The sequence below is a fragment of the Salvelinus namaycush genome, unplaced genomic scaffold (genome assembly GCF_016432855.1).
Source record: "Salvelinus namaycush isolate Seneca unplaced genomic scaffold, SaNama_1.0 Scaffold477, whole genome shotgun sequence".
Lineage (NCBI taxonomy): Eukaryota > Metazoa > Chordata > Actinopteri > Salmoniformes > Salmonidae > Salvelinus > Salvelinus namaycush.
This window is the reverse complement of record NW_024061172.1, coordinates 42155-62453: the sequence shown is the minus strand read 5'-3', so window position 1 is coordinate 62453 and position 20299 is coordinate 42155. Positions and strand designations below refer to the sequence as shown.

General features: G+C 42.2%; 1 pseudogene; it reads right to left on the bottom strand.

Annotated features, from left to right (window-relative positions):
- Positions 1–497: 497 nt before the first annotated feature.
- On the bottom strand, positions 498–19062 carry LOC120041562 (annotated as a pseudogene).
- Positions 19063–20299: the final 1237 nt, after the last annotated feature.

Below are 20299 nucleotides of genomic sequence, written 5' to 3'. Positions count from 1 at the left end.
GCTTAAAGGTGCAATAAAATGGATATTCGTGCATATATATATATAATGTAAATAGTTATTAGTACAGTAGCTAATGTGGCTAGAGCTAACCACTAGCTAACATCAATGGACAAGGAGTAGCTTAAACTAGCCACCAGCTAGCAAACAGGTTAAACAACTTTTAGTGAGACCAAAAAGCTGCATTTACACAGGCAGCCCAATTCTGGTCTTTTGTCCAATTGTAGGCAAAAGAGCTGATCTGGTTGGTCAAAAGACCAAACAGTGGGAAAAGATCCAAAATTGGTTTCCTGTGTAAATGCAGTCTTTGTTTTAAGTGTCCTTTCATAACTAGAACCGCTCACGGAGGGAAGTAGGCAGCTGACCTTCCACTCCTACTGGAGCTAGCTAGTTAGTGGTAGTTATTTGTTCTAGCTAGCAGATATGGCTAAGTATGCTTGCTAGTCATATAAAAACATTCCCACAAGGGTAGGTATATATCAACTACTGATAACATTAGCTAGAAAACTGATTGACTTTACTTAGCAACAGCTGTCCAGTCCCAGACAAGGCAGGACAGCAAGCAAAAACAACAAGCATTCTGTACATACATAATAGCGGTGCTTTGTATCAATCAATTACATTGTTGGAATGTAGAGCAATCAAATTAAACCAAAACCATTGAGGGACTGGTCTCATCTCAGACCCGGCTCACAGCACACAGCTGGTGAGGTGAAGGATTGAGGGTCAACCCCACGGCCGGTGTGAGGTCCAGATCATCCTCTGTTACTCCAGGAGGAGGAGAGAAACGAAAGCGCTGCAGGAGGGAGGTGAAGAAGAGGAAGAGCGCCATCCTGGCCAGACCCTCCCCCAGGCACACCCTACAACCTGGAAGAAGATCAAATGAGGAAGACAACCTATAACAATTAGGTCTACATAGATTTCCTATAGTTGACATAAATGTCAAATTGTACACATTTTATACCATAAACTCTCCCTGGTTCAAAGCAATTCCCCAAACTCTTAATTTTAGAGTGCCATAGAAGGATTCACTTACCCAGTCAGTATGGATACAGAAACAGTGGAACTCACCTGCAGAGAAGGGCATGAAGGCATCCCTCTTGGTGAATCGACCTTCCTCATCCAGAAAGTGGGCGGGGTTAAAGGTGTGGGCTCTCCCATTCGCTTCCATCTTGTAGGACAGACGTCAGTAGAGGAAACACAAGCGTCCCCTTCTTGATGAAATATCCCTGGAAGGTGACATCTCGGCTGGTGGTGTGAGGGATGGCCATGGGTAAAACGTTGGCCAGTCGCTGGGTCTCATGGATCACTGCATCAGTGTAGGGCAGGTTCATCCTGTCCTCTGCTAAGGGCTGACGACTTCCTATGATGCTGCTGATCTCCTCTTGGACCCGGTCTGAGACAGAAAGGAGGGAGGACCAAAGTTACTGACCTCAGAAAATGTAATCTTAATCTTTACCCTGGACATTTTATAATTTTTCCAAGATGGCTTAATAACTGAATTAAGCTGGGAATGATACCTTAACCTACGTACCAAAATAGTTACCTTTTCTGCACAGATCACACTAAATGCATAACACCTTTTTGTTAAACAGTAGTCCCAATTGTACACAAGACCCTTTTTACAAAACAGTAGACAACAGCTACACAAGAAGTAAATTGTGTAAATCATGTCCAACAAAACTGTTAGTGTCTGAATTGTTTGAACACTTCCCTAAAAACAGGGATAACGCAAACAAAAGTGTTTGCCAAAACACATTTCCCTAGCAAAATGCACTAACCCGATCAAAACATGTCACTAAATTAAGTAACTATCAAAACAGTATAATTTGTCATAGAACAAGATGGTAATCTCAACATTCATTGCATAATGTCTCAACAAATACTAACTGTAACACCAAGTCAAGTGCAGATCGTGATTTTAATAATAACGAACATAGCGAATACAAAACAAGAGACGCATCAGGACATGAAAACAGAGTCAGTACTGCCTGATGACTGGGGTTGGTGAGGGCTATAAGGGAGAGTAATCAGGCTGGTGATGAAGTCCAGGTGGGCTTAACGATGGGAGCAGCTATGCACAATGTGGGTTGTCAGGACTGGTGGAGTAGACCAGGGACGTTGATCGCAGGAGGGAGGGAGCAAGCGTGACACTATCACCATCAATAGACTATTTTTCTATTAGTAAATTGTAGGATATGGTTATCAAACATTTACTAGAAATTACCTGTATTCTTCTCTCAATTAGCGATTAATACTAAAGCAGGAAGAATTTCAGTAAACTAAATTTGATTCTGTTTAGAATTGCAAAAGTGTTCGGTGGTGTATATTGTAACGCTTTACAATGCAGTAAAGATAAATCAAAGGGAAGAGATGTTGAAAGTGCAATTGTGACTGAAGTACTGTAAAACCAGTCACTGTACAAAGAGTTTACATGTTAATGGTAAAAGATTTCATTATGGGAGTACTGATTTAGTTTCATTTTACATGCTGTACACAACAGATGTTTGGAAGCTGATGTCCCAGTTCTTCCATGGCCTACATACTCAGACATGTCACACATTGAGCATGTTTGGGATGCTCTGGATCGACAGCGTGTTCTAGTTCCTGCCAATACCTATCAACTTCGCCCAGCCATCGAAGAGGAGTGGGACAACATTCGACAGGCCACAATCAACAGCCTGATCAACTCTATGTGAAGGAGATGTGTTGCACTGCATGAGGGAAATGGTGGTCACACCAGATACTTCCCCTACCTTTAAGGTCTCTGACCAACAGATGCATATCTGTATTCCCAGTCATGTGAAATCCATAGATGTTTCTCAATTGAATGATTTCCTGATATGAACTAACTCAGTAAAATCGTAGAGTTTGAGTTTATTTTATTTTTACAGGGACAGTGCACATTAATCAACGTTTCAGTAAAAGTGCCGGTTTTAGCCAGCCGGCTAATTTTCAACCGCAGTCCCTGGGAAGGTTATAACAGCCTGTAGAAATTGTTGCGTTCATATTTTTGTTCAGTGTACATTTAGAAAATGCATTTAGTGTTATGAAAAACGGTACTGTGTCTTGTGTACACTGTTTTGAAAATCTAAAACATTGTTCCAAATAAAATGCTTATACACGAATGAGAAAAAAACTGCACACAAAATATACACCTGTCCAAGCTGGAAGGTTGGAGCAAAATGGACGGTGGGGAAAGTGCATCTGATCAACATGGAAGGATGTTGTTTTTGCAAGTGGATTTTTTTGAGAATATTTATAAATACTTTGTAGACTAGTTTTTTTTAAATTATTTATTATTAGAACAAAGATTATAATTGTGTATTCTACACCGATCACTGCTTCCTTCTGGGTTTTCGCTCCACTGCTCTCCCTCTCAAGTTAAGAACCTGTTGTCCTCTATGGCTATCCTTTATTACCACACCATAGTACAACTCCATTTTATTTATATATACACTGCTCAAAAAAATAAAGGGAACACTTAAACACAATGTAACTCCAAGTCAATCACACTTCTGTGAAATCAAACTGTCCACTTAGGAAGCAACACTGATTGACAATAAATTTCACATGCTGTTGTGCAAATGGAATAGACAAAAGGTGGAAATTATAGGCAATTAGCAAGACACCCCCAATAAAGGAGTGGTTCTGCAGGTGGTGACCACAGACCACTTCTCATTTCATATGCTTCCTGGCTGATGTTTTGGTCACTTTTGAATGCTGGTGGTGCTTTCACTCTAGTGGTAGCATGAGACGGAGTCTACAACCCACACAAGTGGCTCAGGTAGTGCAGCTCATCCAGGATGGCACATCAATGCGAGCTGTGGCAAGAAGGTTTGCTGTGTCTGTCAGCGTAGTGTCCAGAGCATGGAGGCGCTACCAGGAGACAGGCCAGTACATCAGGAGACGTGGAGGAGGCAGTAGGAGGGCAACAACCCAGCAGCAGGACCGCTACCTCCGCCTTTGTGCAAGGAGGAGCACTGCCAGAGCCCTGCAAAATGACCTCCAGCAGGCCACAAATGTGCATGTGTCTGCTCAAACAGTCAGAAACAGACTCCATGAGGGCCCGACGTCCACAGGTGGGGGTTGGGCTTACAGCCCAACACCGTGCAGGACGTTTGGCATTTGCCAGAGAACACCAAGATTGGCAAATTCTCCACTGGCGCCCTGTGCTCTTCACAGATGAAAGCAGGTTCACACTGAGCACATGTGACAGACGTGACAGAGTCTGGAGACGCCGTGGAGAACGTTCTGCTGCCTGCAACATCCTCCAGCATGACCGGTTTGGCGGTGGGTCAGTCATGGTGTGGGGTGGCATTTCTTTGGGGGGCCGCACAGCCCTCCATGTGTTCGCCAGAGGTAGCCTGACTGCCATTAGGTACCGAGATGAGATCCTCAGACCCCTTGTGAGATCATATGCTGGTGCGGTTGGCCCTGGGTTCCTCCTAATGCAAGACAATGCTAGACCTCATGTGGCTGGAGTGTGTCAGCAGTTCCTGCAAGAGGAAGGCATTGATGCTATGGACTGGCCCGCCCGTTCCCCAGACCTGAATCCAATTGAGCACATCATGTCTCGCTCCATCCACCAACGCCACGTTGCACCACAGACTGTCCAGGAGTTGGCGGATGCTTTAGTCCAGGTCTGGGAGGAGATCCCTCAGGAGACCATCCGCCACCTCATCAGGAGCATGCCCAGGCGTTGTAGGGAGGTCATACAGGCACGTGGAGGCCACACACACACTACTGAGCCTCATTTTGACTTGTTCTAAGGACACTACATCAAAGTTGGATCAGCCTGTAGTGTGGTTTTCCACTTTAATTTTGAGTGTGACTCCAAATCCAGACCTCCATGGGTTGATAAATTTGATTTCCATTGATAATTTGTGTGATTTTGTTGTCAGCACATTCAACTATGTAAAGAAAAAAGTATTTAATTCAGATCTAGGATGTGTTATTTTAGTGTTCCCTTATATATATATATATATATAATGTGGACTACAGCTTCATTCAGTGTTCAAGCAATTGAAACAAACTATAAACTGGCCTGTGGTTCAAGTGGGAAATGTTCACAGCAAGTAACACCTTGATTGTCTTGCATTACTACAATCACGTGTAGCAATGTCTGTACAATGGTGTGTGTCTGTGCACATTGATACTTACCCTGTATAAGGGGGTACTTGGCCATTAGCATCAAAGCCCAGCATAGGGTTGTCCCTGTGGTGTTAGTACCATTAGAAAACATGTTTCTCACAGAGGATATCAGGTTGTTGTCATGGTAGTGAGAGTTCTTGTTGCCAGATTCCTTATACAGACAGAAAAACACAGAAAAGGCATTTTAAAAAAGGGGAGAAAATATGTTTCCATGGCATAGACCAGGGATCATCAACTAGATTCACCTGCAGGCGGATATTTTTATTTTTTTATTCCCCTGAACGGATGGCTGGAATATAATTACATATACATTTGTAGACTGCAAATTGACCACGAGATAATGACTAAAATACTATAATTTCTCAAAGTTGTAGATAATCACGTCTCTCTCTTATGTGTGGGAATACTTGGGAGCACATTTCCAAAATGAATATCAGTTAGAGCTGATTTCCTGGTGTTTTACAGTTTGTGTAAAAAAATAAAATAAAAATAAACCGTTTTAAATTCCAGAAAACCTAGGCGACCAAGTAAAACCACCAAATTCGGACTGCGGGCTGCCAGTTGGGGAAACCTTACATAAACTGACCAGGTTAATCCAGGTGAAAGCTATGATCCCTTATTGATATCACTTGTTAAATCCACTTCAATCAGTGGATGAAGGGGAGGAGAAAGGTTTAAGAAGGATTTTTAAGCCTTGAGACATGGATTGTGTGTGAATGGGCAAGACAAAAGATTTAAGTGCCTTTGAATGGGGTATGGTAGTACAGTAGGTGCCAGGCGCATCTGTTTGAGTGTCAAGAACTGTGACGCTGCTGGGTTTTTCACGCTCAACAGTTTCCCGTGTGTATCAAGAATGTTCCACCACCCAAAGGACATCCAGCCAACTTGAAACAACTGTGAGAAGCATTGGAGTCAACATGGGCCAGTATCCCTGTGGAACGCTTTTTTTTCTTTATGACATGGGCCATTTACATATTTCTCAATGCACACTAAATCCCTACTTGGGTGGGGGGGGGGGGTAGATCAGCTTTAATATTTAATACAAAGCAAAAAACAGGTTTATACATTTTTACAAATGTATAAAATAAACTTAAATATCATATTTATATAAGTATTCAGACCATTTACTCAGTACTTTCTTGAAGCACCTTTGACAGCGATAATAGCCTCGTATTCTTGAGTATGACGCTACAAGCTTGGCACACCTGTGTTTGGGGAGTTTTTCCCCATTCTTCTCTGCAGATCCTCTCAAGCTCTGTCACGTTGGATGGGAGTGGCTCTGCACAGCTATTTTCAGGTCTCACCAGAGATGTTCAATTGGGTTCAAATATGGGCTCTGGCTGGGCCACTCAAGGACATTGAGTGTGTCCTGGTTGTTGTCCTGTTGGAAAGTAAACCTTTGCCCCACTGAGGTCCTGAGCGCTCTGGAGCAGGTTTTCATCAAGGATATCTGTACTTTGCTCCGTTTATCTTTGCCTCGATCCTGACTAGTCTCCCTGCCGCTGAAAAACATCCCCACAGCATGATGCTGCCACCACCATTCTTCACTGTAGGGATGGTGCCAGGTTTCCTCCAGACGTGATGCTTGGCATTCAGGCCAAAGAGTTCAATCTTGGTTTCATCAGACCAGAGAATCTTGTTTCTCGTGGTCAGAGTCCTTTACGTGTCTTTTGGCAAACTCCAAGCGGGCTGTTGTGTGCCTTTTACTGGAGTGGCTTCCATCTGGCCGCTCTACCATAAAGGCCTGATTGGTGGAGTGCTGCAGAGATGGTTGTCTTCTGGAAAATTCTCCCAACTCCACAGAGAAACTCTGAAGCTTTGTCAGAATGACCATTGGGTTCTTGGTCACCTTCCTGACCAAGGCCCTTCTCCCCTGATTGCTCAGTTTGTCCGGGCAGCCAGCTCTAGTAAGAGTCTTGGTGGTTCCAAACTTCTTCCATTTAAGAATGATGGAGGCCACTGTCGTCTTTGGGACCTTCAATGCTTCGATAATTTTTTGGTACCCTTCCCCAGATCTGTGCATCGACAATACTCTGAGTTATACGGACAATTCCTTTGACCTCATTGCTTGGTTTTTTTCTCTGACATGCACCGTCAACTGTGGGACATTATAGACAGGTGTGTGCCTTTCCAAATCATGTCCAATCATTTGAAATTACCAAAGGTGGACATAGTCTGAATACTTGTCAAATAGGCATCTTTTTTTATTTGGTATGAATTTGCAAAAAAATTCAAACCTGTTTTCGCTTTGTCATTATGGGTTATTGTGTGTAGATTGATCAAGAAAAATATACATGTAATCCATTTTAGAATAAGGCTGTAACGTAACAAAATGTGGGGAAAAGGAAGGGGTCTGAATACTTTCCGAATGCACTGTGTATTATATATATTTGAAGTCAGGTTGGAATCATTAACTCGTTTTTCAACCACTCCACAAATTTCTTGTGAACAAACAATAGTTTTGGCAAGTCAGTTAGGACATCTACTTTGTGCATGACAAGTCATTTTTCCAACAATTATTTACAGACAGATTATTTCACTGTATCACAATTCCAGTGGGTCAGAAGTTTACATACACTAAGTTGACTGTGCCTTTATACAGCTTGGACAATTCCAGAAAATGATGTCATGGCTTTAGAAGCTTCGGATAAGCTAATGGACATCATTTGAGTCAATTAGAGGTGTATCTGTGGATGTATTTCAAGGCCTACCTTTGCTTGACATCATGGGAAAATCAAAAGAAATCAGCCAAGACCTCAGAAAAAAAATTGTAGAACTCCAACAAGTCTGGTGCATCCTTGGGAGAAATTTCCAAACACCTGAAGGTACCACGTTCATCTGTTCAAACAATAGAACGCATGTATAAACACCATGGGACTACGTAACCGCCATACCGCTCAAGAAGACATGTTCTGTCTCCTAGAGATGAACGTAGTTTGGTGCGAAAAGTGCAAATCAATCCCAGAACAACAGCAAAGGACCTTGTGAATATGCTAGAGGAAACTGGTAGAAAAGTATCAATATCCACAGTAAAACGAGTCCTATATCGATGTAACCTGAAAGGCCGCTCAGCAAGGAAGAAGCCACTGGTCCAAAACCGCCATTAAAAAGCCAGACTACAGTTTGCAACTGCACATGGGGATAAAGATTGTACTTTTTGGAGAAATGTCCACTGGTCTGATGAAACAAAAATAGAACAGTTTGGCCATAATGACCATCGTTATGTTCGGAGGAAAAAGGGGGAGGCTTGCAAGCCGAAGAACACTACAAGCTAGGTCGCAAATGGGTCTTCCAAATGGACTTCCAAAGTTGTGGCAAAATGGCTTAAGGACAACAAAGTCAAGGTATTGGAGTGGCCATCACAAAGCCCTGACCTCAATCCTATAGAACATTTGTGGGCAGAACTGAAAAAGCATGTCCCAGCAAGGAGGCCTACAAACTGACTGTTAACCCAGCTCTGTCAGGAGGAATGGGCCAAAATTCACCCAACTTATTGTGGGAAGCTCGTAGTAGGCTACCCAAAATGTTTGACCCAAGTTAAACAATTTAAAGGCAATGCTACCAAATACTAATTGAGTGTACGTAAACTTCTGGCCCACTGGGAATGTGATGAAAGAAATAAAAGCTGAAATAAAGCATTCTCTACTATTATTCTGACATTTCACAATCTTAAAATAAAGTGGTGATCCTAACTAACCTAAGACATGGAATTTTTACAAGTATTAAATGTCAGGAATTGTGAAAATGTATTTGGCTAAAGTGTATGTACATTTCTGACTTCAACTGTATGTATACACACAAGTTTGGACACTCATTCCATGGTTTTTCTTTATTTGAATTTTTTTCTACATTGTAGACTTATAGTGAAGACATCAAAATTACGAAATAAAACACATGTTGGTTAAGTGTGCCTTGAATTCTAAATAAATGACTGACAGTGTCACCAGCAAAGCCCCACACCTCCTCCATGCCTTTCGGTGGGAACCACACATGCAGAGATTATCCTTTCACCTACTCTGCATCTCAATTAGACACATCGGTTGGAACCAAAAAATCTCAAATTTGGACTCGGACTAAAGGACAGATTTCCACCGGTCTAATGTCCATTGCTCGTGTTTCTTGGCCCAAGCAAGTCTCTTTTTCTTATTGGTGTCTTTTAGTAGTGGTTTCTTTGCAGCAATTCAACCATGAAAGCCTCATTCATGCAGTCTCCTCTAACCAGTTGATGTTGAGATGTGTCTTACTTGAACTCTGAAGCAATTATTTGGGCTGCAATTTCTGAGGCTGGTAACTCTAATGAACTTATCTGCAGCAGAGGTAACTCTGGGTCATCCTTTCCTGTGCAGTCCTCATGAGAGCCAATTACATCATAGCGCTTGATGGTTTTTGTGACTGCACTTGAAGAAACGTTCAAAGTTCTTAATGTTCCGGATTGACTGACCTTCATGTCTAGAAGTAATGATGGACTGTCATTTCTCTTTGCTTATTTGAGCTGTTCTTGACATAATAGGGACTTGGTCTTTTACCAAATAGGGCTATCTTTTGTATACCACCCCTACCCTGTCACAACACAACTGATTGGCTCAAACGCATTAAGGAAAGAAATTCCACAAATACTTTTAACAAGGCACACATGTTAATTGAAGTACATTCCAGGTGACTACCTCATGAAGCTGGTTGAGAGAATGCCAAGTGTGCAAAGCTGTCAAAGGCAAAGCGTGAATACTTTGAAGAATCTAAAATAAATGTTGATTTGTTTTACACTTTTTTGGTTACTAAATGATTCCATGTGTTATTTCATTGTTTTGATGTCTTCACTATTATTCTACAATGTAGAAAATAGTACAAATAATGGCACATAGACAATCCATGTCTCAAAGCTTAAAAATCCTTCTTTAACATGTCTCCTCCCCTTCATCTACATTGATCGAAGGGGATTTAACAAGTGACATCATCGCTTTCAGCTGGATTTACCTGGTCAGTCTAAGGTTTCCCCATCTGGCAGCCCGTGCCCGAATTTGGCCTGCGGTGGTTTTATTTTGTCCCCCAAAATACCACAGTGTGCCATCACAGCAGCAATATTTGTGACCTGTTGCCACAAGAAAAGGGCAACCAGTGAAGAACAAACACCATAGTAAATACAACCCGTGTTTATTTTGATTTATTTTCCCTTTTAACTACTTGCACAATGACATTTGAAATGTCTAATCTTTTGGAACTTTTGTGAGTAATGTTTACTGTACATTTGTTATTTCACTTTTGTTTTATCTACATCACTTGCTTTGGCAATGTTAACATGTTTCCCATGCCAATAAAGCCCTTGAATTGAATTGAGAGTTTAAATACACTGCTCAAAAAAATAAAGGGAACACTTAAACACAATGTAACTCCAAGTCAATCACACTTCTGTGAAATCAAACTGTCCACTTAGGAAGCAACACTGATTGACAATAAATTTCACATGTTGTTGTGCAAATGGAATAGACAAAAGGTGGAAATTATAGGCAATTAGCAAGACACCCCCAATAAAGGAATGGTTCTGCAGGTGGTGACCACAGACCACTTCTCAGTTCCTATGCTTCCTGGCTGATGTTTTGGTCACTTGAATGCTGGCGGTGCTTTCACTCTAGTGGTAGCATGAGACGGAGTCTACAACCCACACAAGTGGCTCAGGTAGTGCAGTTCATCCAGGATGGCACATCAATGCGAGCTGTGGCAAAAAGGTTTGCTGTGTCTGTCAGCGTAGTGTCCAGAGCATGGAGGCGCTACCAGGAGACAGGCCAGTACATCAGGAGACGTGGAGGAGGCCGTAGGAGGGCAACAACCCAGCAGCAGGACCGCTACCTCCGCCTTTGTGCAAGGAGGTGCACTGCCAGAGCCCTGCAAAATGACCTCCAGCAGGCCACAAATGTGCAGGTGTCTGCTCAAACGGTCAGAAACAGACTCCATGAGGGCCCGACGTCCACAGGTGGGGGTTGTGCTTACAGCCCAAAACCGTGCAGGACGTTTGGCATTTGCCAGAGAACACCAAGATTGGCAAATTCGCCACTGGCGCCCTGTGCTCTTCACAGATGAAAGCAGGTTCACACTGAGCACATGTGACAGACGTGACAGAGTCTGGAGACGCCGTGGAGAACGTTCTGCTGCCTGCAACATCCTCCAGCATGACCGGTTTGGCGGTGGGTCAGTCATGGTGTGGGGTGGCATTTCTTTGTGGGGCCGCACAGCCCTCCATGTGCTCGCCAGAGGTAGCCTGACTGCCATTAGGTACCGAGATGAGATCCTCAGACCCCTTGAGACCATATGCTGACACATGCACATTTGTGGCCTGCTGGAGGTCATTTTGCAGGGCTCTGGCAGTGCACCTCCTTGCACAAAGGCGGAGGTAGCGGTCCTGCTGCTGGGTTGTTGCCCTCCTACGGCCTCCTCCACGTCTCCTGATGTACTGGCCTGTCTCCTGGTAGCGCATCCATGCTCTGGACACTACGCTGACAGACACAGCAAACCTTTTTGCCACAGCTCGCATTGATGTGCCATCCTGGATGAACTGCACTACCTGAGCCACTTGTGTGGGTTGTAGACTCCGTCTCATGCTACCACTAGAGTGAAAGCACCGCCAGCATTCAAAAGTGTCCAAAACATCAGCCAGGAAGCATAGGAACTGAGAAGTGGTCTGTGGTCACCACCTGCAGAACCATTCCTTTATTGGGGGTGTCTTGCTAATTGCCTATAAATTTCCACCTTTTGTCTATTCCATTTGCACAACAGCATGTGAAATTTATTGTCAATCAGTGTTGCTTCCTAAGTGGACAGTTTGATTTCACAGAAGTGGGATTGACTTGGAGTTACATTGTGTTGTTTAAGTGTTCCCTTTATTTTTTTGAGCAGTGTATATTTACCTTTATTATTTTTCACTAACCCTTCCACCCCTCCCCTAATTGCAGTAAACTAATGGACAACAACACTTAGGCTTCTACTTCCAGCTAACACACACTATATACATTTTACAAAAGTTATCTTTTGTTTGTATTTAATCCCATCCTTCAGCTACCCTCAACCCCACCGATCAATCTCTGAAGATCATTCAGCTTGATTTCTATTTGCCATATATTTCTATCTGTGCTGTTTTACAAAAGTTCTGAGCCTATATACATTTTACGGACACCGTCATTTTTTACATTTGTCATCTTGTTGTTTTTAATTGAGATGATTTTTAACTGTAGTGAGATTTCATACCTCCAGGGTCTGCTTTCGGACAAGGAACGAGTCCACAAAGCCTCTACACATTTGAGGGTTGAGAGTCTCCTTCAGCCCCCTCACCAGCTCCCCCATCTCCTTCTTGTTGTTCTCAATATTCTTCAACAAAAGCTTCCTGCTTTTCAGCCAAGGGCCCAGCCAGGGGAACATGTTGTACAACTATCTCCCAGTAAACAAAAAGTTAAGCATGAATTACCCTCTATTATTCCAGTAGCCCAGTACACATTTGAATAACTATTACATTTTCCTGGTTTAGTCAAGTGTGACCAGTTTGTTTTTCACTCTGCCATTATTCTCAAAGTAAACATCATGAGCACATAGTACAGTACCTGAACTGAAACAGAGCCTGCAATTCGTAGGTTCTCATTGGCTCGATCCACTGTGGCTCGGAACTTGGAGTCAGAGTATTCAAACCTGCTGCCGTACACAATGTTGGAGATTACGTTGGCGACAGCATAACTCAATGGCTGGGTTGTGTCAAATGCTTTACCTATTAAAAAGAACCAGATCAGAAATTCAATTAGAAAGCCTAAGGATTTTTTTATGTAACCCTTTTTTTGGTTTTCAAAATCAGAACTACGAATTCTTACCCTCATGTTTTTCCAACACTTCAATCAGATAGTGAATTTCCTCTGAGATTTTCTCCTCACTCCCTTTCTTGCCCATCCCAAAGTCTCTAAGGTTCGCCAGGGCAAAGCGCCTCATCTCTTTCCATGAGTCGCCATTGCCAAACAGAATACCTATTGAAAAGTAATATTGTGCATGTGTCAGGAGAGAATCATTTATTTGTCACATAATTGGGGCTGTTACAGACCCAAATATGCTTGCTTGACAGAATATTGTCTAGAATGCAACAGTTAACCGAGATTACAAGTTTCACATATCCCACATTACCATGTCCATTGGTGAAGTCATACAACACAGGAAGCATGCCCCTGTCCCCAAACTCCTCTGCATGGTTGACCAGCGCCTGCTTGACCGTCTTGTATCCTGCCAGGATGACCACTTTTGTGGGTCCAAAGTGAACCGTGAAAACAGACCCATATTTCTTGGACAGCTGTAGAACATAAAATAAGACTAAATGCATGGTTTATTAAAAGGTCCCGGACAGTGAAAATCATGTTTTTCATCAAATTAGATGATATTTGGATGTAACCAGTTCATAGCAGGTTGACCCAAGTATGAAAAAGTACTGTAGCTGCTAGATTGGCAAAGCTGAAAAAGTTACTGGTCCCCCCCATGTCAAACGCTTGGATTCATGAGGCAGGCATTACTTCTGGCTTTATTACATTTCAGGTAAAACCGACTATTTTAAAACACCAATGGTAGCTCTTATCTTAACCAGTTAAAATATATGTTACAGTTTAAAACTGTCATCATACATCTTTGTTTACAAACCGTAAGAAAGCTCAAGCAGAACGATACTGGTAACTAAGCTAGCCAAGACCAACAACACAAACAAACTATACAGCTACAAGTAGTGAATGGAGTTACTAACGGACTGTACTTGCTAAACAAGTTAAATGTCTTACCTGTGATTACATTGTTTCCACATTTATAGAGCTCTAGCTATGTGTAGCCTACTTGGACACCGGCTCCCCACAATTTCCCACACCGAATAGCCTGAAGCCACAGGGCTCTTCTTTCAGGCTCTATTTCCCTACGTGGGAGCATTGCGAACCGTAGGCCGTAATTTCTGACCTGGTTACATGTACATTGAACACACAGCAGCTTTTCATCATGGTTTGTTGTTTCTGTATAACAAAAAAATTATACGACCAAGTTGGCTCTTTTACACTGGGGGTCAATGGGAAAGAATGTTTGATATCCCCCAATTTGTGGACGTGGTCGAGGGGAATTCCATCTTATTACGTGAATATCGACTCGGAGAATGCCTCAACCAATTTTCTCTTCAAAATGCTCTCATGGTCAATAGAGCTGATCATGGACTGTTGGATATCAGACAAACAGCAGCTATACGCATTTGCATTTCTATTGTTTTGTAACTAATTAATTACAGAATACAGTTCACTGATACACTTCAGCAGAATTAGTAAAGCCTGAGTCCCCTTAGAAGCTTAGACATAAGGGAATGTACATGAAAACAGCATACAATAAGTGTACTGAACAATTTATTGGTGCCTTTATATTAACATTATAAATGATATGTTCAGAATTGTATTAATTGATCAGACATTCATTTGATAACTTACAATAGGCCAGCATAGCCGTAATATTGATCAACATGAACAATCATGATAAATAATGGTGACATTTGACATAAATACATTCTTAGAGCCATATCCTAATATACTGTAGACATCCGGCCTCACTAATGTGCAGGACCACACTGATTCGTACAATTTGTAACACTCATCTTCCATCCGAATGCTTGAAATAAAACTATACAAAGTAACAATGTGATATCATATCACATAAAAGGGAATTACTTAGGCTTTAGGGAATGCCACCAACTACAGAGCTTGATGGTGAGGGGAGCGGGAGAGGAGGGGGACCCATGTACCCCGCTTCAGTCACCCACTTGGCCACAGTCACCCCCAAGATTGAAGCGGGAGACAAATCCAGCTTTGGCCTCCTACTTGTCAGGCCTCATACTGGGCAGATCGGGGTCCTGGGATGGACAGCTCGCACAACTTCCCCACATACAGCGCTGGATCAAGTGTGACCTCGTTGAGGAGATCCAGGAGCCAATCTATGTAGCCTGAAATGTTTATTTTTTTTGTGACCAACTTGTTAAAAAAAAATATTCAGAGGGTTACAGGTACAAAACTAAAATGAATGCATATAAAGATAACCACGACCCATTTCCTCCTTAGTCCCCGTTTTATAAGGCCGCGGCTTTTGTGGAGCGATGGGTAACGACGCTTCGTGGGTGTCAGTTGTTGATGTGTGCAGAGGGTCCCTGGTTCGCGCCCGGGTCGGGGCGAGGGGACGCCATAAAGTTATACTGTTACATTGATGCTGTTGACCCGGATCACTGGTTGCTGCGGAAAAGGAGGATGGGTGTCAGTTGTTGATGTGTGCAGAGGGTCCCTGGTTCGCGCCGACTCTGCACACAACAAGAGTTACCCACGAAGAGTACCGATCGCTCCACAAAAGCCGCGGCCCTTGCAGAGCAAGTGACGTCACCGACTGAAAGGCTGCTAGCGCGCTCCACCGCTACCTAGCTAGCCATTTCACATCGTTTACATATACACAGGCACAACGTTCACTGGGGATGGGGGGGGGAGGACTTTTCCTTCACACAGCCTGTCAGCACGCTCTGTTGTGTTTGTGCAGTCCTAAATCCAGTGAGATACACTCCAAACAGCCTACCCGACAACTCGGAGGCACATTGTCACGTTTTTTAGTCAGTATGGCAATGTAACGTAATTGATCTGTCAGGTTCCCTACTTTTCACATTGACAGTCATAAATAGCTCTAACGTTACAGGCTTCACTGTCATGGTGCACAGTAGAGGTCTGCGCAGGACCGACTTCTTCATCCCGCTCCTCCACCCGCTACCGCAAGAACTGGTCCCAAACCTAACCTAAGTCCCGCAATGTTATGTTAGGCGAATGTGAAGCAGCTCACTAGCCAGCCATGGTCCCAGCAATTTTGCACCCTATAGGCAATATCAAATGCTAAAAAATAACTTAAGAAATGGGTTAAATTAGCCGAGATTCTCACATGGCCTTTTGTATTACTGGGCTATATCAGGCAATATGCTAGTAGATGTAGTTTAAAGAGAGCAGAGTTGGAGAAAATTGCACTTTCTCTTGAGCTATTTTTATAGCCTACCTTTTAGGAGTGGGAAGATTTTCAGACAGAGAAATATGGGTGATCAATATTTAGCCCTATTTCTAGGCAATATTTAGGAAATATATTTAATTGGAAAGATAACTACTCTGTGCTTCTCCGACCACGTTTACATAGACTATAGTCTACTCTTTAGTTGAGAACACACGCGCACCTGATCTCGAAAGGTACTGCTACTGAACTGTAAAGCAGCAAGAATGATGACAGCGACACTTGACGTTTAGCATAGTCCTATAGGTTAGCCTACCTTTTAGGAGGACAATTTGCAGACCGAGACAAATAAATGGCTATTCAATACTGAAGACCCATTGAATGTTTTCCCCAATTGATAAATCAACTTCACTCGAATGTGCACTGCACACTCGATCGTATTGTCTTCATTATTTGATAAACAACGTTAACACTATGACATCCGGCATTCTAGTAAGTAGCTTGCTAGCTAAAAGCCACAACACAACACATGAAAAGGGGCTTTAATAACATTCTGGTCGGTAGCTAGTTAGCACTCACTCACGTGGCTGCTAGCACCATCATGAATAGGGGCATTCAGGACACTACAGTATTACATTTTTCTAAGTAGTGAAAACGCTAGGGAGAAGCAATGTTGAAAAGTAATCTTTAGACATGTTGTACTTTTCTTAAATGTAGTTTTGTAATTGACTAAAACAAGCAGACAATTGTTTGCGGTGAGCCAATGGGGTAACCTATGTAGCAGCAGGTTGTTTTCCCACAGGCGGGCGGAGCCTTGACGGTCTATCTAACAGGCTGACCACACCGATCGCGTTGCGTGCCCGAGCATTGCAAAATAAATGAGGAAATCCATGTTATTCAATTATTGCGACAACGAGTGCCTGCGTTGCCAAGGGCTACAATAGAAATTAGTTATATTTCTGACGCAGATCGCGCTGGAAGTCCTGCCTCTCCCATCTCCTCATTGGTTTATAGGAGCAGAGTTTGTTTTGATATTTTAACCTGCGTGTCGTGGTCGCGTTTGGTGTGGGGGGACAAAATAAATGTTTGCACGATGGCCCACACACGCAGCCGGTTTGGGTTCTGTGCAACACACTGGGAGTATACTATTTAGGCTCATAATGACCTTACCAGGCAATGACCACAAGGGTGTTTCAAAGAGCTGTCTGTCAATGTTTTCCTGAGTTTTACACCAATCTTAAAGCTGCAGTCCATAATTAAACATCAAAACATCCGTCCCATCACTTATTTTGGTAAACAGCTGAGGAATGGGGCTGGAGAAATGCAACCACTCAAATTCACAGATGGCACTATGGATGCAAGGACTGGCCATCCGTGAAATTATCTTTTTAGGCCAGGATTCAATCCGATTGCTGATTTGGACAATGCAGAATGTAAAGGTAATTTCCAATTGAGCCGACATATGCAGCTTTTACCGTGATCTCCGAGAATGCGGGAACATTGCCTTTTAAAAAGTGCATAGTGGACAAATGCGATCGGATTCAATCTAGCCCTTAATGTTGTGAAGCTATACAGTGTTTGGTTAGAATCACATTTTTTTACAAACAAACACTGAGTTCTAAAGAGAACCAGTTTAAAAAGGGTCAATCTGCCATTGGTACATCCATTTTTTAACTTTTAAATTACTAATTATAGCTATTGATTCTTGAAGAATATAACTAGAAATACCTTATGAGCTTACCCCATCAGAACCCAAAGTATGAGATTGTTAAATAAAAATAAATACATGTAGCCTCTAAACATGATTTAAAACTATATTTGTATTATTATGGATGGTCAGTCATTGCATCCATAGGTTTGTCTAATTTCAGAGGGGTTATATTTCTCCAGACCCATTCCTCAGCTGTTAACCTAAAACAGTGGTGGGGTGTAAGCTTTATTGTTTGACCTGCAGATTGTCCCTTTAACTTCAAGATGCTTTGAGAGCTTAGCTATTCAAAATAAATTAACCAAACACAGACTGTGGAGATCAGTGTGTGACTTATAATGCAGGTGTTATGAAAAGCCCTGTGAAGTAAACAATGCATGAAATGTAAATATAAAAACTTGAACTAAAGGTTGTTGGAAGCAGTTCTGTAACAAATAAAGTATAATTCTGTTGACACATCTCCTGAAGTGATATCATTGCAATATAAGTTGGATTGAAGTATGTGTGAGCTATTTTGGTGAGTTGTTTGGTCTGTGACAAGAAAACTATTAAGATTGTGTTTTTACCCCTCACAAAAACTATCCCTTTAAGCATTTATGACCGATACGATTTTCAAGCCAAATGCCTCTATTATGTGAGTGAATGCACATTGGTCATCATTTCACCTGTATTATTTGATAACATTCTGCAATTAAAAAAACTGAAATGGAACATTAACGGAGGAACATTCTCTGAAAACATTCATAAACTCAGAGCGAGTGTGGTAAGTAGGGCCACATTAAAATAAAAACCTTTTAGAGGGCTCCTGTGTTGACAAACTATTGCTAACTGGTTGAAACACTATGTTGCTTTGACAATACATGCCTATTGAAACTAACTGGAAGTTTTAAACCTGCTAAAATAAACATTTAGAAAATATTTAAGCAGGTAAAACAATGTCACAGATCATATCAACAACCATAACATAGTTTAATCTCAGGACTTGCTCTCACCTTACAGAGGGTGCGGTAGGGCCTCTTGAGATCCAGCTGGAGCATGTTACCAAGCAGGGGCAGAGGCCTGGGTCCTGGAGGCGCCTTCCCCTGTTCCTCAGAGTTGGAATCAGAGGAGAGGCAGTAAAGAGCCAGCAGAAACAGCAGAGCCCCCAGCAGTGTCACCGTACTCGATGTCTGGAGAAGAACTTCTATAAGAGACATCTTCAAACAGCTCTTATACCTACACAGGGCTAAAAATAGTGACTACTTCCTGCTCATTGATCTGCCTGACAATGGAGGCGCACCTTTTATAGAGCATGGAACAGCCTCAGGGGAGGGGCTAAACATTCTGGGGAAAAATGTGCTCTTATCTATGCGAAGGTTACTCGTCCTATGAGGATTTCCCATAGTTTATTAGATCTTGATAAACACTAGATACAATTGAAGGCAAGTGTAAAAATAAACATTTACAAGCCTTTGAGGTTTGACTGTGTTAAAGACTATCTTTTGAATGTCATTTAGCAACTATTACATACATATTTCCAATCTTTTTTCTCAAATGCACACATTTTGGGGGCTTTCACATTTGATACTTTAGTGGGGTGTATAAATATAAATGACGTGGAAACAACGTTGATTCAACCAGTGTGTGTGCCCAGCGGATTGATAGATCACTGTGCCGAGGTATATTCTATACAAACATTCTGAGTGTTTGTTTTGGTGAACGACTCCAATTCCGACTCGTTGGAATTGAATATCCAGACTCCAACTCCAATTTGACGGAAAAAAAGCTGCCGATGTCAAGTATACTGATTGATTAGCAATTTATATGGAGCAGTCTGACACACTGCTAATCAGAAGCCTACATCTTAGCTTATTTATCTTTGGGGTGTATCCAAGCTTAGCAGTCAATCATCTAGCTGTTATCAATAACATACATTGTTAGTGTTATGTACCTTTGGTTGGCCTGTTTGAATAGGACAAGGAAGCTTAAAGGTGCAATAAAATGGATTTTCGTGCATATATATATATATAATGTAAATAGTTATTAGTACAGTAGCTAATGTGGCTAGAGCTAACCACTAGCTAACATCAATGGACAAGGAGTAGCTTAAACTAGCCACCAGCTAGCGAACAGGTTAAACAACTTTTAGTGAGACCAAAAAGCTGCATTTACACAGGCAGCCCAATTCTGGTCTTTTGTCCAATTGTAGGCAAAAGAGCTGATCTGGTTGGTCAAAAGACCAAACAGTGGGAAAAGATCCAAAAATTGGTTTCCTGTGCAAATGCTGTCTTTTTGTTTCAAGTCTCCTTCCATAACTAGAACCGCTCATGGAGTGAAAGTAGGCAGTTGACCTTCCACTCCTGCTGGAGCTAGCTAGTTAGTGGTAGTTATTTGTTCTAGCTAGCAGATATGGCTAAGTATGCTTGCTAGTCATATAAAAACATTCCCACAAGG